Raw genomic sequence first — 26888 nt, 5'->3', positions numbered from 1 at the left:
CAATGGGAGTCAGCACAATCTGCATTCGAATCCTGCCCCAGCCACTTACAAGGGTGTATGACTCTGGGCTAGTCACAACCTCGGCCTAGGTTTCCTCATCTATAAAATGGGAATAATGACACAGAGTTGTGTGGATCAAACCAGGTAACACGTGAATTGCTCTATAAGTACAATTTTTGTTTTAAAATAATTTTATTGATGTCTTTTCTTTCTGTATCACTTACATCTCTGCTCTCCCATCCTTCCTTTTTCCTCTCTTCGCTCCCTCTCTCTCCTCTCTCTTCTTTTCCCAGAAATTCATCATTTATAGCAAAGAATACAAAACAAGAAAGGGGAATTAAAAAAAAAGCTCTAACCAATATATTTTTTAAAAGGCTGATGTTTCATTCAGGCCACATTCATGGCTCCCCCACCTTTCCAAAGAAGCAGAATTTCTCCTTTGAAGTCAAGTTTAGTTATTATCGTTTCATGGCACTCAGTACTGGTGGTTGTAATTCTTTCCATTTGCATTGTTTCGGACATTTCGTATACCCTTCATATTTCTTCTTACTTCACTCTGTATACATCTTTTAATGCTTCTCTGTAATCATCTTAGAGTGTCTAATAATACTGTCATATTCTATTACATGTATATACCACAATATATTTCTTATTATCCATTTGATAGGCATATACTCTGTTTCTAGTTCTTTGCTACTGTAAAAAGTGTTCCTAAACGTATCTGGGAGTAGACAGGGCTTTTATTTTTGTTAATGACCTCCTTGCCTTGGCTTGGCTCAAAAGGTTATTATATATCACAGTTATTTTCTTCGTATAATTCCAAATTATTCTTTCCAGAATAGTTGCTGGACCAATTCACACTCCAGCAACAACGTTAGTATAACTGATTCCATGGTGATTTCACAACCCCTCCATCACAGATTCTTTCCATCTTTTTTCATTTTGGTCAATTTGTCCAGCTAGTACTGTTGTCCAATTCAAGTAATGTGTATTGATTACGTAAAGGAGCTGCAGTAGGCACTAAAGATGAGCAAGTCATAGTTTCTACCTTATAATAAAGACAATAGCAGAACAGCTGGTACTTATATATAGTGGTTTAGGATTTGCAATAAGTAGTCAGGGATCCAGGCTCAGAATTAGGAATATCTGTACTCTGTGACCCTGGGCAAATCACTTAACACTTCAGAACTTCAATCAACTTTTTAATACTACACAAAGTGCAAAGCAATGGCTTATGTGGGTAATTTCCTCGCTGTGAGTTTGCTGCACAAATGAAATCAAAGATCTGCAAGGCACTTGAAAGTCACTGGATCTTACAAGACCACCATGAGGTGGATGCTATTACTATCACACCCATTTTACAGCTGTGGAAACTGAGGTCTGCAATCCACTAGGACAAAACTTAATCACAACATATTCTCACAGACAGTACTTTTCTCTGGAAGTTGTACAAGAAAGGACAAAGCCTTAGGCCTCCCCTGAGTTATAAGCATCTCCAGAAATAGAGGAGAGGCAAATGGAATGATACAGGATAAGTTTTTCCTGGCTCCACCTCCTGCTACATATGGATCTGTCAAAATGAATTCTCCATCCATGTCTTTAAAATGACCAAGCAGAAGAGAAATCTCATTACATAATGTGAGTAAAATTACACAAAATTATGTGTACTCAAAAGGCAATTAACTCCATGGTTTATATTTTAAAATTTTGAAATTGGAAGCCTAGATGTACGATTCCATTCTCCCCCTCCCTATGAAGTTCAATGAAGGAAGACCTTTATGATGAAGAGCCAATTGTTTTCTGGTTGTCTCAAGAATCCAAAAATTATTTTATATAATACAAAAGATCTTTGAAACAGGGCCTCACATATGAAGTGATTCTAGTGTGTTTGATATATTGGAGAGTGGGGCTTTCTGGGGCTGGGAAGACTCAATTTTATTTTAAAATTTGAGGGGAAGGAGGTCCTTTATTGGGGCATTCCAAAGGCAGAAAAAACAGTGCTGAAGGTAATAAGTACCCTCCTATTACCAGTCTGCCTATCGTTGGCACTGGATTAGCCAAAAGGACAAAGAGATAAGAACAGTACTGCTGGTTACCAACAACTGGCAGATAAAGCTGTCTTCTGGGTTCTGATTAAGTAACAGCATTCTACACATTCTTTTGACTTGGGGAGAAAGTCTCACCAAGAGCAGCCGTTCTGCTGCAGGGGAAGCCCTGGTGAACCATCTTGCTGCTCTCCAAAGCCAGTGGGAGACATGCCCCTTCTTTTCTCCTCCTCCTGCCTCTTCCTCTTCTTCCATGACCAGAGCCTTTGTCCCTCTGGCTGGACAATTAGGGTTTTCCAAGGAAGCCTCAACATATATGACCCAAAGGAAAGAGCAGCTTTGTGCTGGGAGGATTTGGTGGCTAGAAGCCAATGTTTACAATCCCCTGGGTGGGAAATGCAGGGTGAAAGGCTGTGGATGGCAGGCTTTAAAAAAAAAAAAAGCCTTTGCTGTTGCCGACAATGACCTTCTGCCTCTGTTTTCAGAGTGGCTCTCTGGTTAACCCTTTGGGTTCTGTGTTTGTGGGTGGCTGGGGAAGAAGATGAAGAAAAAAAAAACCAAGCCTGCAATAGGTTTCTCTGGGGAGCAGCTCCCTAGAACACATGTATCAGCTTTTGATGTCAATGTCAGTAGCCACCAAACCCATTGGCTCAGGAAGCTGGGCAGGCGAACCAGCTCCCTGGCCATGAGCTCGGTGTGGTTGGGGAGCTAGAGGTGCCAGAGCCACTGTGTTCTACAAAGTGAAAGTTTCCAGCGTTAGACAGGCTGTGGACTTGAGCTTACAGGCTCCGGGATTGTGAAACATGAGCACATTGAGTCTCCAGGGGAGAAGGAAGCATCCAATTTATGCAGAAATGCTCTTTTCCCTGGCTGGGCCAATGAAATCCAGGCTAGTGGCAGTGGGGGCTTCCGATTGAGATCCTCCGAGTAGAACAGTGCTTAAAATGAAAGCCAGGCTAAATTGCTAACATCCCTACTCCAGAGGAGCTGAACAGAAACAGGCAAGAGCACAGAAGGAATGAGGGGGTTAGCTGTCTATACGCCCCTCCCCCTCCCACCGCATTTCTGGAGCTGATGTCAACCTAAATTTGGGCCCACAGACCTCACAGAGCATGCCTCTCCTATGCACTTTTCAGGTATTATTTTATAATAGAGAAATCTGTGTACACATCCTGGGATTTCCAGTAGACCTAGCAGTGAGTCCAGTTCAAACCCCTTCATTTTATAGATAAGGAGACAGAAGTGATTTGCTATAGGATCACAGCTCTGTAGTTGAAAGACAGGTCACTTAGCCCTCCTCATTTCACGTTGAAGGATATTTTATTGATGCTCAGAGGGCAAAAACCAAAACCCAAACCCCAAGCATGTAGTAATGCCAGGCACTGTGCTATTAGAGATATAGTCTCACTTGATCCTCACGACAGCTCTGGGAGGTAGGTGCTATTATTTTCCCCATTTTATAGCTAAGGAAACTGAGTAAGACAGAAGTTAAATGAGTTGCTCAGGACCGCAGAGCTAGTAAGTATCTGAGGGTGGATCTGAACTCAGGTCTTCCTGACTTCAGGCCCACTGCCTTATCCACTGAGGCACCTACTGCCTCTCACTAACCTCCGGGAGATTTGATGGGTGAAAGTTCTCTACTTATGGAATCTTACTTTCCAGTATGTGGGCAGAGCCAGATCTTTCTCTCAAAGATTAGAAGATGCATGAAATCAGGGACTAGTCTTTCTTGACTTCACTGAAAGCTTGCATATAGTAGGCTCTGAATAACTGTTGGCTGAATTAAATCAATCTGTTCCTGGGGCCACCAGTAGGCGAAGATTCCATAGTAGCTGGGTAGTGCCACCAATCATTTATTTCATGCCAGATGCTGAGAATAACAAATACAAATACAAAGAATGAAATGATTCCTACTTGCAAGGAGCTTACATTCTAATTGAGAAGACACTAATAGAATGTAAAGAGAACAAATACAAAACAGTTCAACATATAAAAATCGTTAGGGCGGGAGGGCGATGGAGATCGGGGACAATCAGGATGTAGACAGTGTCACTGAAGGTTGAAAAATCTATGAAATGGAAGAGAAGAGAGAGCACATTCTAGATCTGGGAGATGGTTGGCTCCCAGGTACTCAGACAGAGATGGTGCATCAAAGGCAAGGACCAGAGACAAAAACTGTTCAGCTGGATTGCAGAGAGCATGTGGGCCAGGGGTGGGGGAATGATGCACAAGGGGCTAGAAAGATAGCTTGGGGCAAGTTTACAAAAGGCTTGAAAAAAGCTAAACAGAGGAATTTATATTTGGTTTTAGAGGCCACCGAAGTTGATTGAGGAGAAGAGTGATGTCATCAGACATGCACTTACATAAAGTAACTGGCGCAAGTGGGTAGGACGGGCTGGAGTGGGGAGACTTGAGGCTTGGAGACCAACAAGATTGTTGGTGAAGAGAAGAGGTCAGACACATGAGACGTTGTAGAGATAGGAAAGGCAAGATCCAGCAACTGACCGAATGTGTAGCCTGAGGGAGCAGTTGAGGATATGTCAAGGTAACAAGTTCAGTTGTGATACCTTTGACAGAAATAGAGTAGTCTGGAAGCTGGGTGTGTTTGCAGGGAGGGATAATGAATTAAGTTTCGGACGTGCTGAGTTTGAGACACCTAAGAGACATCCAGTTTCAAATGTGCTAGGTAGCTACTCAAGATCCCATTTAACTGCTCCCCACCAAAAATGACACAGAAATGTGTCATTTAAATGTACATTGACCAGAATTGGCATTTTGCCATGGATAGATGCTGACGCCTGTTTCCAGGAGTGCTATGTTTTTTTTGGGGGGTGGGGAGGAAGGGCAGTTACAATGTTGTATCATAACTGACCAGAGCACAAGAGCAATTTGGATAACGACACCAACACCAATCTGGTATTTTGCAATCTATTTCAAAGTGAATGAATAAAGACAGCTTTGGAATTTTCTGCCTGTGAGTAAATGAATGCAACTCACCTAACCCACTACTTGTAGCTGGTTCCAGGCCAGGCTTCATGTCATCCATAGCTGACATCAGATATATTACTCTCTGCATTGCCGCTGCATGCCTAGCACACTGTGTGGCACACAGTCAGCATTTAATAAATGCTTATTTATTAGGCAGCTAGGTGGTACAGTGCATAGAATATGAGGTCTGGAATCAGAAGCACCTGAGTTCAAATCCAGCCTTAGAAACATCTTACCTGTGTAACTTCTGCCTTATTCAGTTCTGTCAATTGTAAAATGGGGATAATAAAAGCACGTATCTCCCAGGGATATGTGCATGGCACATAGTAAGTGCTTAATCAATGATTATTTTCTTTCTTTCATTCATCCATTCAAGTTCCTTGTTTAAATGTCATTCCTCACACACAATTGTTTCTCTCTCTCTCTCTGTATATAATTTTTCCAATTACATGTAAAAATATTTTTTAACATTTGTTTTTTAAAATTTTGGGCTCCAAATCTTCTCCCTCTTTCCCCACTGCAATATGACATGCTCACACATATATCAGACTCTTAATAAATGCTTGAATGAATGAGGTCCCCCCAAAATTCGGTGACATATCACCTTCTCCAAGGGCAACCCAGTAAGGTGCAAACCAAATGTGTAAAGTATCACAGGTGTGAAATGCTGGGTGTCCAAAGAATTGACGCTCTGAGTAATTATAATCCACTTCATCCTGACTGCTCTTGTAGGACACTGATACAAGGAATGTGTTCTATGGTAATGGAATGGTGATCATTATGGAAAGGAATACTAATAATCTGAATGGCCTGTAAGAATTCTGGTAGGCTAAAAAATGTGGAAACACTTTCCGTGCCATCACCATCATTACGGTTTTCACTTGAGTGCAGAGCACTTTTAGTTACTTGGGAGGGGGAGGGAGAGAGAGGTTGATGGCTCAGAATAAATTCTCCCTTCCATTAAAATAGTTTCAAACTTTAAAGGAGTTTTTAAAAGGGAAGAAGAAAATTACAAAGAAAAATGGTGTAAAGTAGATGGAGTAGTTGTGGTCAATAGGGTTGGAGTCAGAGAATCTGGATTCCAATCCTAGCTCAGCAAAAGCTGGGTGGTGTAATGGATGAAGGGCTTGGCCTGGAATCAGGCACACCGGAGTTCAAATCCAGCCTCAGACACTCACTAGCTGGGTGACTCTGGCTCAGTCACTTAACCTCAGTTTCCTTATGTACAAAATGAGCTGGAGAAGGAAATGGCAAACCACTTCAGTATCTTTGTCAAGAAAATCCCAAATGGAGTCACTGAAGACTTGGACATGCCTGAAACAACTAAACAACAAAACCTTAGATATGACAATGAACCTCTCTGGGATTTAGTCCTTCACCTATAAAATAAAGGGGTTAGACAAGGGCCCATATGATTCTATGACATGAAAAGTTTCATGCATAGCTTACTTCTATAATCCTATGATTAACATGGCTCTTCTGGGAATCTAACATTCAAACATGAACGGATCCTTCTTTTGGTTATACTGAGATTACCTGCTGATCCATGGACTTGATGAATTTACACAATTTTTTGTAATCACTCTAAAGTACATCAATCCTTTCATCATCTCTTTGTCTTCTACTCAGGTAGGGAATAGGGATAGTTAGAATCCCAATGTCTTTAGACTAATCGACATTTAATGAATGCTTTTGATGATTATAGTGATTTACCGTTCTAGCATCTCCAAGAACATTTAACAACAATCTTCGAGACCACCCCTCCTCTTTCATGTCCACACCAAGCCTAGTCTGTTATTACTGTTCCTTTCCTTACCGTGGCAGAGCTTCCTGGTGGTTGAGTAAACACACAAAACTACATGCAAAGGAAAAACCAAAAAGATGTCTCATAACTTTCACGATCACTTCAAGATATAGAAGACGTGTAGATCATAGTAAAACTATATCTAATAGAAGAGGAAAGGGAGAGAATGTTCTAAAACAGCATGATCTGGAAAGACGAAGATTATTGTAGACAAGAATTCAAACAAACAAACCCCCTGTTACAGGTAACTTAGAAGTTATAAGATCCTTCATTTTGTACACGGCAGGTGTGTGTCACTTTCTTGTCAGTGATCTCTCTTCTCCTTGAACAGTGAAAACAGTGGCTCTATAAAGGGTCTCCAGACCTCATTGGGTAAATATTTCCATAATGTTATTTCACACATTATTTTTTAACAGAATGTGGAAACAGTCCTATCACAACTATTTTGTCATAAAGGTTAGAAAACATTTCACTTCTTGGGAAGTTTAAAAGCGTGGGGTGTCTTTTTTGCCTAAGCTTTGAAAAACAGTTTCTATTTGGCATCTGCATAAATGAATCTTTTTTTTTCTTTAAAGAAGAAAGTTGTGAAATCAAAGACAATAATTGTTGCCATCTTTTGATAGGGTAACTACACATCATTTATAAAAAAAAGTTTTTAGGCAGGGAGCAGTTAGAAGCAATTTTCTAAATCCTAATGGCCTAGAAGCGTTCCCAAAGCTTTAATTTCTGCAGCAAAATCATTAGATGTATGCAGGAACAACTGAGCTGGTCCATGTTCAGCATAAAGTTAGAGCTATACAAGAGGAGCCAAAGTATGCACAGCGCGGAGGAATGTTACGGGGGGGCCTCTCTTAGCGAACAAAGCGAGCTCAGTTTGGCTCTTTCTCCCTCGTGCTACCACATCCGCACATCGTTAGTTGGAAAATTCCAGATATATGGTGTAATTTTTTGTGCCTCTGCCCCCCACTCCTCCCTGCCATCGGGGCTTTAATGTCCAGATGCCATTTTTTCTTTCTTATCTGTCCCTGTTTGGTTCTTTGCCAGCTGTAGTCAACAATTAATGCAGCAGAAGAAAAATACAGTACACTCCCTGGCAACTGGCACAGTTTCACAGGAAATACCAAATAAAAACTTTATTATGTATTGTTTAACCATTTTGTTTGCCTGTAGGCCACCCCGTTGTTGGTGTGTGTAATTTAGACAAGCGCGCTTCATTTGTATGATCTGTGCGCAGGCTCATTGTTCCCAGAATCTGTCACGCACAATCATCGGCTTCAGCCTGTGGCCCTCTCAATCAAGCGAGCGGATTCGTGGCAGTGCTCCAGCCCACATTCCTTTTAATTAGTCACCTTGTGGCCTAAATGTAATAATAGATAAGTAACCTCCTAATATTAGTCATTCATTTATTTTTCCGATTCATTTATAAGAGGAGAAAAGAGAAGAAGGGGATGAAGGAGAAGGTGATGAAGAAAGAGGAGAAGGTAATGAAGAAAGAAAAGAAGAAAAAGAAGGTAGAAAGGAGGAGAAAAAGAGGTGAAGGAAGAAGTAAAGAAGTAGAGAAGGTAGAGCAGGAGGATGAAAAGAAGGGACAAGGAGGAAAATAAATACGAGAAACAGAAGAAAAGAAGGAAGAGAGGAGGAAAAGGAAGAGAAGGGAGAAAAGGAAGAGTGAAGGAGGAAAGAAAGGGAGGAGGAAAAGAGAAAGGGGAAAAAGAAGGAAGAGGAGTGAAAAAGAGAGAAGAGAAAAGGAAGAGAAGAAAAAGGAGAAAAAGAGAGGAAAAGGAGAAAAGGAAGAGAGAAGGAAGAAAACAAGGAAGAGAGAAGAGGGAGAAAAAGCAGATAGTAGAAGAAGGAAAGGAAGGAACAGAAAAGAGGGAGAGAAAAAAGGAGGAGGAAAGGAGAAAAAGAATGAGGAGAAGGGGAAGAAGGACATTAAGGAGAAGGGGACTTTGGATTATGAAATGTGCACACTTTATTGCAAGGAATATTTCTCTAATAGCTTCTTAGCAATTTTTTAGGAAACAATTCCAGAATCTATAGTGGGCACATATGAGCATGTTAATGCACACGCATAAGCTTGACACACATTTAAAAGAATCCTGGAGCCTATCACGGATTTGTGAATGCATTGTTTAACGTTCGGGGAAGATGGAGAAGGTTCCGGCTTGTTGGGGGTGTTTCCTTCCCTGTTAACGAACTGGACTGGAAACACAGAAGCCTTGCTTTCATTTCAGGTCTCTTGAAGCCAAGGTTGACATGTAAATTGGCCAAGGTTTCTCAGTATACTCTGTAAACTGTCTGCGCTAAACCTTGCTTTATGTAAGTCAGCGACTGGATGACTGATGCTGTCATGGACTAAGAAGTAATGAATGCTCAAATACACAAACTTGGATCCTGGCAGGTAGGTTGCTTAGTGTCTGGAGTCAGGAATACCCGAGTTCCAATCTGGCCTTAGACACTTAACAGATGTGTGACCCTGGGCAAGTCACTTAACCTCGGTTGGCCTTGGTTTCCTCATCTGTCAGATGGGCGTAAGAGCAGCACCTGCCTCCCCAGGTTGTTCTAAGGATCAAATGAGATTCTGTAAAGTGCTTGGCAAACCTTAAAGTACCATGTAAATGCCAGTCATTATTACTATTAAAAATTAATTCAGATAATCATTTTAGGATTTAGTAGTGACACCATGTAGGTAATTTACTATGTCTATTTAAAAGTTTCTGAACAAGGCTGAAACCTGTAAGGCTAAGATCTAAGGTATGTCTTCTTTTATATCTTTCATTATGGCCTGGTGACTTCATTCGGTCAAACCTATTAAACATTCATCACATTCCCGCTATGTGCCAGGGACCCTACTGGGCCTCCTGCCTACAAAGACACGAGATGGACTGTGTCTTCAGGGATCACCCCATTCCATACTTCCTGAATAAATACCCTGAGTATAGGAGGATCTAAAACCTGAGACCTTATGTGGCCACTGTGTTATCGGAGATATACTTTATTAGATATGGCTCATGCCATTTGGTAAGGTACCACGTGGGATCAAAGAGTCATCTCACAGGAACCACATTCTCAGGAGAGCCATGACGGATGAAAAACCATGTCTTTATAAAGGGTCTCCCAAAAGTGTTAGTGCAACCTTTCAATTTCAATAGCTTAAAACTTCACTAAGATTTTGGGGGCACCTGATATTAGAATTATGATAGAATTAATAATGTTCTTACTGTCCTTTCCATGCATATATTTTTTTTTTTTTTGCTATACACATATGATGGGAGAGGGAAAGGATAAAGAGAGGGCCTTGGTGTCAGGAAAACATGAGTTCCAATCTTGCCTCTGACATCTACCCACTGTGTGACTCTGGCTATGACTCCAGTAACCTCTTACTGACCACTAAGATTTTAAGTTATATAGGAACAGCACTGGTAAATGGATTTTCCACCTCACAGTTCCTCACACTGATGTCCTCAAAAGCCCAGGGTCTTACCGTATTTCCCTAATACCCAAAGGAACCAAAATATTTTTCCAACTTGAGATTTGTAGCCTAATTTACAGGTGGGGAAATCAAGGCACCATAAATAAATTATTTTCCTGTACTGGTTAAATTTATAACATTATTCATATAGGCAAATTGCTGAGTAGAGTAACAGCAAGGGAATGAAGAGAAGTACTCAACAAAAATGAATTTTCCAGATTATGGAAGTTTTCATCTTTAAGCTAAAAAGCCTCATATTTTAACCATTTCTTTTCCCCAAGCTTCTATTTAAACCTCTGAAACATTTCTCAGCACACCACCACTGACCCCAATCCTCCTACCCTTTGTTGGCCAAACTCATCCAACAAAGTGCTTTCTGAGAGCATGTGGACATCCTGTACCTGTGTTCCCATCTACCAAAGACAGATGTAGGTTTCTTCCTCTTTTCTTGGGGACCAAGACTGATCACTGTAATTTATGTGATTTCCACTGAGAATACAGCTAATCTAAAAAAATTTTTTTGTGGACAACTCTACAGTCATGATGATACACACTGATGGCTAGACCATGTGTTCATGCAGTTTTACGCTTCAAAAGTTGAAGCACCTATGATTTCATCCATATGGGTCCTCCCTCCACTGACTCATATTACAACCCCTCTCTACAACTCAATAGTTCTTTGAATGAATAAATGAAAAAAATGTTTCCTAAGTACTTACTTGGATACAGATAGAAAGCAAGACAGCTCATTCTTTCAGTGAGCTCACATCCTAACAGGGTAGGAGTTTTAACCTGGGATACACAAGTTTGTTCGATGACTACTGTGTCTGAACAATTCATCACTCTGTACCCAACTAGGTGTTGACCCTTTTCAAGCTTAGGTAGGCTACGGCTTGAATAACAGACATGCAGTCTGTCACCAGGCCAGAACACAAAGCCTTGCCAGGTTATGAAGTCTTGCGAGGGCCTGCTGCTATAGTGTAAGAGTCCAGCATCACCTCTACCATATGAAGTGGCATCAGAATAGAACTTCAGGAGAAGATGAAGTTTTATATCTGTCTCATGTTTCTGTTTCCACCCAAAATATCATTAGCTGTTGCTTCTGTGGTCACCATGTTACCTTTAACTTCAACTCCTCCAAGCTGCCAAACTCTTTTTTACCTGAAATGATCTGCAATTCCAGATAACCAAGGTCGCTCAAAGCTACATATTAAAGAAGTTACAGAAGTTCTGACTTTGGTAGAAGTTTAGACCACAGGATTTGGAGCTGAGAGGGCCTTTAGTGATCACCTTATTTTGCAGAAGAGGAAACTGAGGTCCAAGAGGATAAGTTCCTGGTTCAAGGGCAAGCAGATTAGTAGGGTAGCAAAACTGGGCTTCCAAGGCAGGTCACATATGCACAACACTCCGCTCGCAGGTAAGTGAGTTTAAATGTATTTAAACACATTATTCCCACATCAAGTAGAATATCTTGATGTGGGAGTTCATGCCCCAGAAACAGATTATGTCTTCTGCCTCTCTGACTAGTGTTGGTCCATATTTTTATGGCACAGCAGTTCTTCCAAGTATGTGGGTGGGTAACCCAGGAGATAAGAGTGCTGGATTGGGAGTTAGGAAGACCCGAGTTCAGATCTAGCCTCAGATACTTCCTAGCTGGGCAAAGCCACTTAACCTTTGCCTGACTCAGGGTCCCTAACTGTAAAATGAGAATAATCATAGCACCTAATTCTCAGGACTGTCATAAGGTTCAAGTGAAATTATATTTGCAAAGTGCTAAGCATAGTGTCTGTCCCATGGTAAGTATTTAATAATCCTTCTTTCCCTCCCTCCCTTCCTCTCTTCTTTCCAAAATGTCCTCTGGATAAATTGGGTATATGTTAACATATAATGAAACAGTATTTCATTTTTTAAATAATCGTTTATGAATACTAATTTCTTCTCACACTATCACTGAAGGAGGTAAGCCTTGGACCGGGCTCTTCCCCGGGGTGAGAAGAGAAGGCAACATGCTGAAAAGGGTGGAAGGAAGATATTAATAAACGGCTCAACAAATACTCTTTGGGTACCTGTCATGTGTCCAGTACTGGGGTGGGGGTGAAGGTTGGAGTACAGAGACCACAGAACAATAACACTAAATTGCTGACATCTTGGAAGCACTGAGTTTTACAAAGAGATTTCTTCACAATGACCCTGTTAGGTATTGTCCCCATTTTACAGATGAAGGAGTTTGTGACTTGACTGAATGCACTGAGCCACAGACAGACAACTTTGCACAACTGCCTCACTTATGTCCAATTCACACTCAAGTCCAAGACATCCCCTGAGACATCAATGGTCTTCCTCTAAAACGAAGGACGAACCACAATAGAACCAGCAAGTGCTCCAGCTGGCCTCTGGATTTCCCCACTCCAAGCTCTATTCTTCTGCATTTTTGCTGTATATATTTTTGTAAACCTTAAAACACTATATAGAAGGAAGCTCTTATTTTTCTTATTAATTTTACTACCTCACAATAAATCTAACTGGGCAGTAAAAATGAACACAGAGGAACATTTCCACAAAGATTTATCATTCTGCAGAGGAAAGGAGGATGGATTTGGAGTCAGTCAAAAGCATTTATCAAGTACTGATGGCATGCTGGGCACCGTGCTGAGCACTAGGGATACAAAAAAAGGGCAAAATCACAGAGGAAATGGTTCAGATCCTGTTTGCTTATTACCTGTGTGACCTCAGGCAAGTTACTTAACCTTTGGGCTTCAGTCTCTTTATCCGAAGTAGAGATGGCTTTGAAGGTCCCCACCAGCTCTAAATTCTACAGAATGTTCCTCACCTGTGAAAGGACGGAGTTGAAATACATGGCCTCCAGGGTCCCTCCCTTCCTACTCTAAATCTCTAATCCTATATAAGATGCTGTACTGAGGAAGAACTAGACAGGCATGAGACAGACCCTGTTAGGCTCAAGGACCTTATTTTAAAGTTTAAATTAGGGAGAGAAAGTGCATGCACAAATAAAGCAGACTAATTGTGTGATGACAATTCTAAGTGAGAGGAGGAAGAGGTGTGAGGTGGGAGGAAGATGCAAAAACTCCTGGATGATGATCAGTCCCTTGGTGTGTTTTGGTAAGAAACATGTGCTGCAGGACAACAGCTTAAGATGGCAGGATTGACTGTAAGTTCTCCCACTGAGTAGGCAATACAAGTCATTGAAAGCAGAGGTTGCTAAGGAAAACATACTGAAGAAACTACATTTAAGACCAATCTGTCTCTCCCTCTCTCTCTCTCTATATATATACACATATATATACACACATGTATGTATATATATATACATATAAACAATGGCGCAGGCATACATACTCACACACATGAAGAATGGCAGCTTGACTATGTCACTGAATTGTCACTGACTTATTAGCTGAGGTACCAGTTCATTTTGTGAATGGATGGCATTCCTGTGAGGCTGCTTGCTGGAAAGTAGAGCAAGCCAGAGCAGGTTAAATATGGGCTGGGCTGAAAGCCTCAGGAATTTCTTTTAACTAATTAAAAAAAAAAGCTTAATTTAGCTGGAATGGTTCTGATGAGACACACCTTAAGCAGACCATGGAAAAGAAATGCATATCATTTGTGACATTAATTCCTAATCCGTGGGTATAATGAGTCACTTATTCACTAGAGAAGAATTTAACCTATTTAGGAAATTAGATTCTCTGAATATTAACTAATGAGTACCTTCAGTCCCAAGGAGAAAGTGATAGAGAGAGAAAGTGTGTGTGTGTGTGCGTGCGCGTGTGTGTATGGAGAGGGTTTGCTTTGAAAATGAAATGAAAAGGACCATTTGATGGTTATCATGTCATCACACTGGACCAGGGCAGAAGCTACCTCACCAACAGTAGCTTTCTGAATCTCATTTTTTCCTCTCTTACATTCAGCTCTTGTCACTTTCCTCTTTTAAGACAATCACCTTTCCCTAAAAATTCTTTCCTCCGTCCTCATGTCTGGTTGCAATTTGGGGAGGGAAATTTTTAGTTGTTTCTCTTCCCTTTTCTTCATTTGCTTCAATAAATGAAAACAACTTAATCCAGCAAACATTCATTAAGTTCCTATTGCCTGCAACTGAACTAGTGCCTGGGGAGAGCACCACGTTGAAGGAAGATACTGATCCCTGCCCTCAATGAGCTTACAGTCTAGTAGAGGGATGACACATATGCACAACTAACTTGAATGAATGAATGAATGAATGAATGACAATGCATTCACTGAGCACCTACCACTTACCAGGTATTGCACTAAGTACCTGGGACACAAAAACAAAAGTGAGACCAATGCTGGCATTAAGGAGCTTGGGTCCAGAGTCAGGAAGAATTGACTTCAAATTGAGCTCAGTCACTGGGCAAGTCACTTGACCTCTGACTGCCTCAGTTTGCTCAAGTATAAAATGAGAATAATAAAAGCAACTGTCTCTCACAGAGGATCAAATAAAATAGGATTTGTAAAGTGCTGAGCGAAGTGCCTGGTCCACAGTAGGGACTTAGTAAAACAGGTTTTGTTGTTTTTCTTTTTTTCCTTTCCTTAGGAATACAAAGACAAGAGTGATTGCTAAGGAAGAGATCTATGGTTTGGGAAACATCAAAGCTGGTGAGCTGAACCAAAGTCCAGTTGATTGCCATACCCATTCCAGAAGCAACGGCCATATTGATCTGAGTACTACAGTAAGGATTGGGAAGCATAGGGAGGGGGCCCTGGGAAGAAGAAGATGCACACATGGTGGAGAGGATGGCAGTGATGTTGATGGGTCAAGGTGGATGTGGTAGGTTAGAAGAGTTTGCACTTATTTACTCAACTACAGGACAGCCCCAGGGCAGAAGTCCCAAACTGAGTGGATTACCCAGGGAGAAGGCACATTCATTATCTTTGGTGGTTTGGTCTGGAGGGGACTATTCCAGGTGGATTGTTTTTGAATAGGACCAATGACATCATGATGTGACAGATGATGTCTTGACCTTTTGAGTGAAAGGAGAGTTGTATAAAGGCATCAGTCTCACTTGCTCTTCCAGAGTCATTGAAGTCCAATGGCTAGACAAAAGTCAAGATGACTGGTAATGGCTAAGGATGCAGTGATGACCTTGGCATCTTCAATATCTGACCAAGTTCTAAGTACACCACACAACATACGCTTCAGCTACCTTCATGGCCATTGGAACCAATTGTTCTCGTCCCCCCTCATTCTGCCATTCTCAGGGGAAGAGTAGCAAAGAATACTGATTAAGTGCATCAGAGAGGTGGAAACAAAGCATGATTAAAAGGAGAAGTCATTATTTACTGGGACTGAGGGTCAGAGACTAAAGTACATGGCATTTGAATTGGTCTTGAAAGGATAAATGACAATGATAATAACAGCTCACATCTATACAGTACTTTGAGGTTTATAAAGTACTTACATATAATATTTCATTTGATCCCCATAACACTCTTATGAGGTAGGTGGTATTATTATCTCCATTGTACTGAGGAGCAAAGTGAGGATCTGGAGAGAGGGTAAGTGACTTACCCAGGATCACACAGCCAGTAAGTATCTAAGGTAGGATTCGAGCTCAAGTCTTCCTGGTTCCAAAAGCAGAATTCCAGTGAAGAAAGGGTGGGAAATCATTCCAGATATAAGTAATAATGAGAGCAAAGTGAAGGAGATGAAAAAACTCTTGGTATATCTGGGGGAACACGGGCTGTCCAACTTGGTTTAAGAAAAGTGGGATGAGCAATGTGAGATAAACCTAGTGATAAAACCAGCTTGGGAATAGCCTTGAATATCAGGCAAAGGACTGTGAATTTACTTGGTAGCAAGGGAGCACTTCATGACATTCTTGAGGAAAATCCTTCCACTAGTGTGGAGTGGCAATTCATCTGTCACTTATAGTCTTAAAGTGGTGACTGGGCTCATTGACTCAGAGCCTGTCTTTCTCTCTGTCTATCTCTCTGTCTGTCTGTCTGTCTCTCTCTCTCTCTCTCTCTCACACACACACACACACACACACACACACACACACACACACACACACACACACACAGAGTAAATATAAAACCAAAATGAATACCAGATAAATATTTTAAATGCTGATTCTTCTTCCCGGAGGCCAAGGCTTTTTTTTCTTTTATATTAATGTTTTAGACAGTACTTCTTAAACTGTGGGTTGTGAAAAATTTGACAGTTAAAAGGTTTCTGAATGCACAACAATCAAAAATTAATTCAAAATCAAACTCATAATTAATCTGAGGTGCTTCTGCCAGCACTTGCCCATGTTGTATCGTATAGCTTCACTGTAGCCTTGGTTCTGAGCACAAAGCATGTGCACTTTCGCACTGTGCATGCCCTCAGGCCACGGAACACCAAATAAATAACACTGCCTGCTGAAAAGCAAAAAGGTCTCAAGTGGAAAAAGTTTAAGAAGCCCTGCTGTAGACAAAATCTGGGCTATAAGCCCACCCAGTCCTAGCGTCTTTGCTAAAACATTGCTTCCTCAGAGTGAAGACTAAAGAGTAAAGAACCCTAAACTACTTCCCCCATTCCAGTCTGGGTTGCCCTGGAGGGGTTCTGCCTCACATTCATATCTATCCCCTTGTTTTAAGATGTTCCTTATGGGGGAATGGGGATGGGGGACAGGCTTACAAAGGACTGAGAAGAAAATTCTGTATTGTCATTTACTTAAGGGTTTACTTCTATTAACACTTTGAGAAAAACTGAAAAAAATGGATGTTACCATTTTTAATGAAATGAGGTGCTGAAGCCTAGTTGGGAAAGAGGATGTTAAAATCCTTTTAAAGATATGAAACACTTGCCCTGCCATGTAAAATTAGAGAAAAAAAATCCTTCTAATCAATAACCGTTTATTGAGCAGGGCATATATTAACATAAGGAGGTAACAGAAGTCTTCAGGTATGTGTGTCTTAAGGGTGTTGCAAGGTAGAAGGATTAGATTTGTTCTGCTTGGCCCTCAGGGTCAAACCAATGGGTAGAAGTTACAAGGTGACAGATTAGGGGTTTGAGATGGGGGAAATATTTCCTAACAAATAGAGCTCTCCAAAAACAGAGATCGCAGGGTGGGCAAAGAGTGGAGGGTGAGGATGTCTTCTATTTTTCAGTCAATGATTGTATGGCCACTTATTGAGAATGTTTTAGAGGGAATTATTCATCTGGGCAGGTTGGACTCCCTGGTTTCCAAATTGGAAGAGCTCAAAGACCTGTATTTAAATTCTGACTCTTTTCATTTACTTCCTGGTCAGCCCAGGACTCGGCTTCTTTATTTGTAAAATGAGGGGGATGGATTATATGGCCTTTATGTTTCCTTCTAATACTCAATCTGTGATTTTAGGAACTTTGAGATTTTCTTGAAGTCCTTACCTTCAAGAAGTTTGAAATCTAAGGAAGAAACAGCCCCTGGTATGACTTTTCATATGATGTGCCTCTCATTAAGCTTAGCCATATAAAGGCCACATGTGAGGTATATAATTTGCCAAGTTTGGCAAAGACTGGATTCCTGAGATGGGAAAAAAGGTAACAGAAAGACAGGTGGCTAATGAGGTAAAATGCCCAACTAACATATGTTATTAAAACCCTGATCAAAGGGAATGTTTTTAGAACAAGGTTCTCGGCAAGGCATTTTAAAGCTGTTGTGTTAATTACAATAAGGATGAAAATCCAACCACCTGGAAATCTTTGCATCTCACATACCCTGCTGGTGAGAAACCTTATGCAAATTCTTCAAAAGGAGATCAGTTCTGTTTTAATTTGAAATGTTACGCAAACTCCAAATGAATACTGCACTCAATGGTACAAGGCATCTGAGTCTGTGTAACAGGGGAGGACCTCAGAGTTCACACAGACTCAGCCTGATCTGTTCAGGTTTTTAAGAACATATCTCATCATGGTAATGTACAGGCAGCAGCCTAATGGGAAGAGAGCTAAGTCTGTGAGCTCCAAGTCAGGGGCATCTCATGGAACCCTTTGACATCTGAAGAAGCATGGGGAACCCTTCTCGGAATAATGTCTATAAATGGGTCGGATAAAGTACATACAATTAGAATGGAAACCAATTTTACTGAAATACAGGTATCCAAATATTAAAAAAGCCAATTCATGGGCTCTAGGTGAAGAACTCTGGTTTTGGGCGAACACCTTCACTCCATTTTGGTGGGAGGGAGTACAAGTGGAGGTCTCCTGTCAGAGGTCTGACTTTCCCAGATGTTTTGAAGATTCTTTTGTTTCACCTCTGCAGAGTCTGCGATCATCATCTGAGAGGAACTTGGTCACATGAATAGGCAGGGTTCCAGAAAGTCATTTGGTAAAATCGCTTGTCTTGCTCCAGAGGACACATGTTTGAATCTGGGCTTCTGCTCCTTAGGATTTGTGTGCATGGGCCATTCTCTCCACACTCTATGATCTAACCACATCAGGCTACTTGTTGTTCTTATGTCTCTCCCATTAGGTTGTGAGCTTCTTGAGGGCATCTTGTATCTCTGGTGATTAGCACTGCGCCTGGCACATTTTCTCTTTTTCAGTCATATCAGACTCTTTGTAATCCCACTTGGGAGATTTCTTGGCAAAGGAATAGTTTGCCGTTTCCTTCTTTAGCCCATTTTACAGATGAAGAAACTGAGGTAAACAATGTACCAAGTTACCTTTCCAATCAAACTGGCCAGCTAGCTGTTCTTCATATGTCATATCGCACCTCTAGCCTCCAGGCTTTTACAGAGGTGGTGCCTTATGTAGGAACACCCTCCTCACCTTGGGTGTTCAAGAATCCCTAGGTTCCTTCAAAGTTCAGATCAGGTACTTCCTTTGCCTGATACCTTTCCTGATCTTCCCCAGTTGTCAGAGCTCACTTGTTAATACCTAATAATAAGAGCTGCCATTTATAAAGCAGCTATTATATGCCAAGTACTTTACAAATATTATCTCATTGATCTTCACAGGTGCTATTATTATCATCCCCATTTTACAGATGAGGAAACTGAGGCAAACAGCCTTAAGTACCTTGGCCAGGGTCACACAACTGGCAAGTGTTTCAGTGCAGATTTCAATTAGGGTCTTTGTAATTCCAGGCCTAACTCTCTATCTACCACTACCAAAATCTACCACCTTTCAGGTTCAATTCACTGTGGGACGGCTCTAATTGTTGGGAAGTTCCCCCCCCCCCCCAAGAAAAATCTCAGACCCCAGTTCCCAGGAGGGATATAAGTTGGAAAGCAGAGGCTGGTTTTGCTTTTGTTCCTGTGTCCTCAGAACCAAGCCCAGTGTCTTGCATATAAGCGACGCAATCAATCAATGCTGGATTGAGTTGAATTGGACTGGACTAAGTGTAGACCAGCAGTGACAGGAAACATCAGAAGATGGTATAGGAAAACCCTGGAATGACATGTTGTTTGTTGAACAGATGGAAGGCTTGATGACTCTGGGAATATAAGAGATAAAAAGGTGTGTCTGGAAGCATTTGTTTGAACTGATCAAAGTGATTGTTGACCCTTCAAAAGTTGCCTTTCCTGTTACAAATGCAGATTTAAGAACCTGTGATAGTAGCACCCCCTGTGCATGCTGGGGTGCTTACTGATACACACGTCAAGCCAACAGCATTAAGGGGAACCCAGAAGTTGAACCTGAAAGCCCAGGAAGGCCCAGAAGAACTAGGGGTAGTCATTCTGATACCTTTAGACAGAAGAAAAAACAAGATTCCCTTTCCCTTTATAAAGACTACATACCTAATCTAGATCCCTAAATCAATCATCTATCATCTATCATCTATCATTTAATTCGTGCTGATTAAGCATCCACCATGTGCCAGGAACTATATTAGGTACTAGGGAAACAAAGGCAAATCAGCGAAGATGGCATGTACGCATGGACAAGAGGAGGGCACTGATGGCTGGGGGACTAGGGATCAGGAAACATTTCACATAGAAGGTTATACTTAAATGGAAACTTCAAGGGAAGCCAAGCATTCCAAGAGATGGTAAGAGAGACACAAATTAGGAACAGTTAGGGAAAAGACAGAAAGAACTGGAATATTATCTGTGAGGAACAACACGGTGAACAGTGATAGGAGGAGATGCTCCCTAGTGTTTGAAATCTACTATGGCTCACCAGTCCATGGCAAATTAAATAAAAGTTCAGATTATTTGGGAGGTGCAGATCAGGTAACTACCAACGATTCACCTGTTGTTTCCCAAGACCTTCCAATACTTTTTTTCTTTCTACCTTTGCAACTTTGATCTGAAGAGGGAAAATAGGTCTGTCTAGACTAATCTTTGTTTATTCTACTAGCAAAGAAATCCAGAAATACCTTAAGACTTGTGCTTTTATTACCAATTACTTTAAAAAGTACCTTCTAACTGCCTTGTCATATTTCCATTTCCCCCAAACCAATGTCATCTGACTTCTTTCATTGACAACCAATCTTTATTTTTTTTAATATCTCCCATTTCCCACGAATGTCTAATATTGTTTTGCTTTCTACATATAGAAAGTTTCATTGGGGGAGATTTTCCCTCTTCCTATTGGTCTATTCTAGTTAAGTTAAAATCATCAGTTACCATTTCAACTTTTTATTTTGCTAAGGTTCCGTTCAGGGTATGCTGACCCTGAGGTTGAAGGGCAAGTTACTAAGTAGGGTTACATTTCTTGAAACACAAAATGGAAAGACCAGCCAACCTCTCCTTGCACACCTGAGCATTCTGGGGTATCCTTACTTAAGGAAGTTTATTACAGAAGTGGGTTAACCTTCACTTCTCCAGAAAGCACCTTACCCACCAACCCTGCCTGTGAGGGGAAGTGCTCCTGTATTTCAAGAATGATGTAATAGTTTAACAATTAGGAAGTGGAATATTTGGCTAAAGAACGAATGGTTTTCTTGGTTTTTATGAATTGATGAAAAGCAGAGGTAAGAACTGAGAAAACAAAAGGCACAGATTGACATGATAAAAACAAAGCTAGAATGCTGAGTAAGCGAGATGCCCCATCCTAGCCCTAGCTCTGGGGAGGAGATGAGGAAGCAGTTCCCTCAACTGCCAGCAGAGAGGTGGGCCATTATGGATGCAGAACGTCACAGACATGTTCACACAAGTGGTCACTGGGTTGACTGCCTGGGTTGACTTACCTAACTAAGAGGAAGGCTCTTTTGTCATTATTGGTGGGAAAGGAATATTTAGAAATGACAATGACTTAAAAACAAAAGGATTTAGTAAAACTTTTTTCCTTGAAAGAATGGTCTTCTAAGATCAAAATTCCTGAACTGAATTTGCACAATGGATGGATGAGGTACCTCTTGGGCATCTGTGAGATTAAGGCCTTATAAGTTATCCAAGGACTATAACAGTGAACTATACTATAATACGATAATATCAGGGATGCACTAATGACTTTAAAAATAGAAGCATGCAAACTTTACATATGGAAAGTAATCTTACAGAAAGCAAAGAAGGCTCTTTTAGCCATTTCAGCATGTCCTAATATACTGTGATGGGGTACCAGAAGAATCAGGATCACATTTGGCTTTGGTACTGTAGTCACAGTGTGGGGATGGAAAAATTTTTATAAGATTCAAGAAAGGTTCATTTTCTAAGTATAAAGAAAAAATTAAGCAAACTGGGAAACTCAGATGAAAGCCAGATTACATTTATGCTGGCAAAACATGACCATGAACTTTAAAAAAGTATAGGTAAAACAGAATGATTTTACTTTTCTGGCTCAAGATGGATTCTTTATCTAAATTTGCCAAGATGGAAAGTAAACACTACTCTATTTTTAAAAAAAATATCTTTTTTGTTGTTGTTCAGTCACTTCTGACTCTTAGTAACTGACCCCATTTAGGGTTTTCTTCACAAAGATACTGTAGTGGTTTGCCATTTCCATCTCCAGCTCATTTTACAGATGAGGAAACTGAGGCAGACAGGGTTAAGTGACTTGCCCAAGGTCATGTAGCTAGTAAGCATTTCAGGTCACATTTGAATTCAGGTCTTCCTAACTCCAGGCTCAGTGCTCTATCCAGTGTGCCACTTACCTGCCCTTTTAAAATTCTACTTACATACTAAGTGAATATTTCTCTTTATTTCGAAAGGAGTCAAGGTGCTCAGGTCCTACTCATTCTCCTGAATGAAATTTAATTTTATTTCTTGAATCATATACTCAAACTAGGGGCCTTTCAAGTGGTGGCCCAACCCAAAAGCTTCAGTTCCCTCTGTAACAAGAATTTTTAATCTGGGGTTCACATTACATGTAAGGAGGGCCACGAATTTGGATGGAAAAAAATTACACTTTTATTTCAATATAATTGGTTTCCATGAGAAGTCTCTCAGTCTAAGAATAGCCCCAATTAATCCTAAATATATTTTGTTTGTACAGTTGTTTGCGTGTTGGATCCTTCATTCAATTAAAGCTCCTTGAGGACAGGGGTTGGTTTTGTCTTTCTTTGTAGGCTCAATGCTCAGTACAGTGCCTGGAACACAGTGGACAATCAATCATACTAGATTATTGACTCGAATCTTCTGATATTTTCATGAATTTTAAAACCTTATTCTGAGATGGAGTCCTAGGGCTTAATCACACTGCCAAAGGGGTCCACAACCTCCCAAACAATGAAGAGTTCCTGCTCTATAGCAATCTTGATAAATGGACATCCAGTACCTTAAAGACATCCAGTGACATTGAACTCACTGTCTCCTGAATCAGCCCATTCCAAGGTTGGATTGCTGGAATTCTTGCAAAGTTCTTCAGGAGACTGAGCTGAACTTTGCTTCCTTATAAAGTTTGCCTACCTGTTTTTCCTTGTTCCCTCTGAGGCCAAGTAATCCAATGAATAATTAAATTGATCACCAGAACCTAAGACTTCACTCTGACATGGATAGAATACTATTTAGTATTTCTGAACTGTTAAGATTGGGTTTCTAAATACTGAAAGTTATTTGAAGGCATAAATATTCCTCCCTGAAATTGCCATGAAAGGCATTTTTACCAAGATCTACCAAATCTGTCAAATATAACATATGAAGTGTGGGTTTATACTATATAGATTAAAATGTTATCTACTGTGTTAAAATCATGGGCATATTCCAAAAGTCTAACAAATATACTCCTCAAAAAACAAACATCTGTAAAAAAATATTTAGATTCCTAATCTATGAAACTGAATTTTTGTACCTGGGACTGTTTCAAATATACTAGAATTGGGAATCTTATGGGAATCTTGAGGCAGTTCCTATGGAAAGAAATGTCTCTTATCTTAACTTGCCCATTCTGGAAATTCAACATTTTAACATATAAGATTTTCTTATCATACAGATTGGGCTTACTAGATATAGGATACACATATTAAATTTTAGAAAATGAAATTTTAAATCCGTTAAAAAATTTTCAAGTATTAAATTTGTGTAAGGTAAATCAATGATTTCAGTCTAAAGTCATTGTTAAAGTATAAACTCCTGACCCAGGTATTCAAAGCCTTCAACAATACTGTCCCAACTTACCTGTTCAGCCTTCCTCTATTTGCCCCTTTTGTGTATTCTATATTCCAGCCAAACTAGACTCTTCTGGTTCCCTTTTCTCATTCTTCCCTCTCCTCTCTCCATGCTCACACCTGCCTCCATCTCTGTCAGAGACAGAATCTCTTTACCTTAAAGCCCAAATGAGATGGTGTTCTTTCTTTCAAAGGTGGCATCGTCTGGATGAAAAACAAAAGATCTCTCCCTAGTAAATCTCTCAGGGTATTTTGTCTCTACCTCTTCCTGTCCTTCTCTCACTCTCTCTTGAATTGAAGTTATCAGTGTACTTGTTCTCACCATATTGCAAATCCCCTGAGGAGCAGGGATCGGTGTTATTCAACTGTGTATCCCCCACCCTGATGGGAGCAACTTGCACAAAAAGGGCACTTAAGAAATGTTCCATGAAATGTGAATTAATTCAAAGTAATTTAACCTTTGTATAAACTTGGATCACACAGTTCCGGTACATTCCAATGACAAGTGTACTTGCTGTTCACAATATTACATAGTACTCCCCCTCTTGCTATGATGGCCCATGGGAAATACTATTTTCTCAGAATATCAGTTTAAAAGACATTCTGTTTTTTTTGGAAATAAAGTTGATGAGTAATGAATTTACATGTAGTTATCTGGTATAGTAATCATTCTATAATTAAAGGACCTGACTTCAACTCCTGCTCCCTATATGATCTTGGACTCAGTTTCCTTATTTGTAACATGAAGGGGCTGGCCTACAGGGTCTCTGAGATACCTTCTAGCCTTAGCTCCTTTGGAAGCTAACAAGAGGAAGTGTCTCTCTCTCCACTCACCACCTGACTCTTTGTTCATGTCCCACTCTCTCCACTCCTGTTAATGTCCACTTCTCCACATTCCTTTTTCATAGCCAGCCTCCTCTGTCCAATCTTTCTTTCACTATCCCCTTCTTTGACTACAAGGTCCCAACTCCCTTGATCCAGTTGCTCTCTCCCCTGTCCCAAAACTATTCTTCTAAAATCATTTTGGTATCAATTTACTTGGGAAAATTGTTCTATGTTACATTTGAATGAAATTCAGAGATGGAGGCAGTACAATTCACTGTAAAATTAATGGACTTGGAATCAGAGGAACTGGATTCAAATCTGAGTTCTGCCATCTACGTGACAAGTGATTTTCCTTCCCTGGGCTCTCAACAGTCAATAAGGGGGTTGTACCGATGATCTCTACTGTCCTGTCTTGTTTTTAATCTATCATTTTCATTTTTTGAAGGGGGAGCTTGTTTTATATTCTTAATTAAAACTATCTTTACCCTTGAAAACGTTTAGTTACATTTATTTTAATCTGCCTTTTTTTTTAGACTAGTAAAAACTAGTTTTCTGGAACTAGGTTATGTACAGACTTTGGTCCATTTAACAAGGTCAGACTGTTTATTCTTGACAGAATTCTTTCCCACTGTAAAAAGGTACTTTTAAATACCACATTCCAAAACCAGTGCCAGTAAGTCACTGAAGCATATTTTCCCACAAGAACTGATACCACGTTCAGTCCCGACCTCGTGGAAATCATCCTGTGTTACATAAGGTGTAGATAGCCTTTGATGTCACCCATCAAATCTCTCCACAGCCTCGGAACCTTGGAGTTCACCAGTTGCATTTTCCCAAACACTCCCATCCATTTCAGGGTACCAGTATCCTTTCTAAAAAAGCTATCAGTCAGGCAAAAAAAGGGACAAGGAAAAGAGAGTCTCTATGTATTAAAAAGAAAAGAAAGACAAAAAACCTAGGAATCTTGGGTAATCTTTTATCAGCATCAAAGGATACAAGGTGTGAAGACTAAACTCTCTTGTTTTGGTGGTTTCTATATTTGCAAGTCTGTTTTGCACTCTGTAAGATTTCAGCATATAACCAAAACAAAAGGAAACCTACTAAGCCTTCTTTTTCTTCTTTTCATTTAGGTAAAATTTCCTGGGACTTGGGAGCAAAACAGTGGATTATCTCTCTAGGGGTAAACACAAATCCTGATATTTCAGCGTTTCAGAGGTTGCATTTGCATCTTTGAGATGCAGAAGAATTAGCAAATAAACAAAACTACAAGGTATCTACTTTGTCCCTTTGTTACTGTGGAGTAAGTAGAGATGCTGGTGTACCAGAAGGCCCTACTTGATAACATGGTAGTTCATCAGTCAAGGGACATGTCATTTAAGCTGCCAATTACAGAACAGAAATAGGAATGATAATACTGCTGGTGCTGCTGGTGCTGCTGCTGAGATGATGATATAAACAAGAAAGGAAATAAGCAACTGTCAAATTAAAATAAAAGGCTGACAAAAAAATAGAAGATGGTGACCACTTATCAATATCTATCCACAGAAGCAACAGAGATTGTCTGTCTTTGCTTCTGCGCTCCCTGTAACTAAGCAGGTATAGCCAGTGCCTATTTTGTATTTTACAATTCTACAATTTTACAAACTGCAAAAAATATAAAAGTTTTAGAGTTGCCTCTGGGAGAAATCTGTATATAATGTTACAGGAATGGGTTCTACTCCTTCCAATTGGATAGTGCACTAAATGGTACCCAAGGGCAATGGTTTCCCAACTCTGATTTTGTGAAACTCCAGGGCGTTTCCAATGACTTTAAAAAGATCTTGTCAATTTCTCAAAACAGAACTTAATTGATTAAAATATTTAAAATACTTAGAAGGCCATATGGCATTTTTCCTGGGGCTCATAAAATCAAAGTAATGATATTGGGCTACAACTTTGAAAATGAATGAATAAAAAGCACATAATGAGTGCTTATTTTGTGCCAAACTCACTGCTAAGCTCTGAGGAAACAAACAGAAAAAGCCAGAGTCCCTGACCTCAAGAAATTCATGCTGTAATGTGGGTGAGTAGCACATAAAAGGATGAATGTAAAGAAAGTCCTTTCCACTGTAGTGGCAGAGCAGATGCCAAGGCCCAAGGGTTCTTAGGTTACATCCATACATTAGATGACAATGCTGTTGTATGGAGGGCCTAGAGGCAGGGATGATGGTAGGACTTGAGGGACATCAGGATGCACATGGTAATGCCCAGTGGTGCTC

At 40.4% G+C, this 26888-nt stretch overlaps 1 protein-coding gene and 1 long non-coding RNA gene across 3 annotated transcripts in view; one reads left to right on the top strand and one right to left on the bottom strand.

The window, feature by feature from the left end:
• Window positions 1-26888, bottom strand: part of CDK6 (cyclin dependent kinase 6) — a 274513-nt gene that overhangs the window by 99817 nt on the left and 147808 nt on the right. The window lies entirely within an intron of this gene.
• On the top strand, window positions 44-25900 carry LOC140532708 (uncharacterized). The gene is made up of 3 exons (XR_011976640.1): window positions 44-144; window positions 14883-14944; window positions 25761-25900. It is a non-coding gene; the product is annotated as an uncharacterized lncRNA (long non-coding RNA).

Source organism: Notamacropus eugenii, chromosome 3 (assembly GCF_028372415.1).
Source record: "Notamacropus eugenii isolate mMacEug1 chromosome 3, mMacEug1.pri_v2, whole genome shotgun sequence".
Taxonomy (NCBI): domain Eukaryota; kingdom Metazoa; phylum Chordata; class Mammalia; order Diprotodontia; family Macropodidae; genus Notamacropus; species Notamacropus eugenii.
The sequence above is the reverse complement of the archived record's forward strand: the minus strand, read 5'-3'. Positions and strand labels throughout refer to the sequence as shown.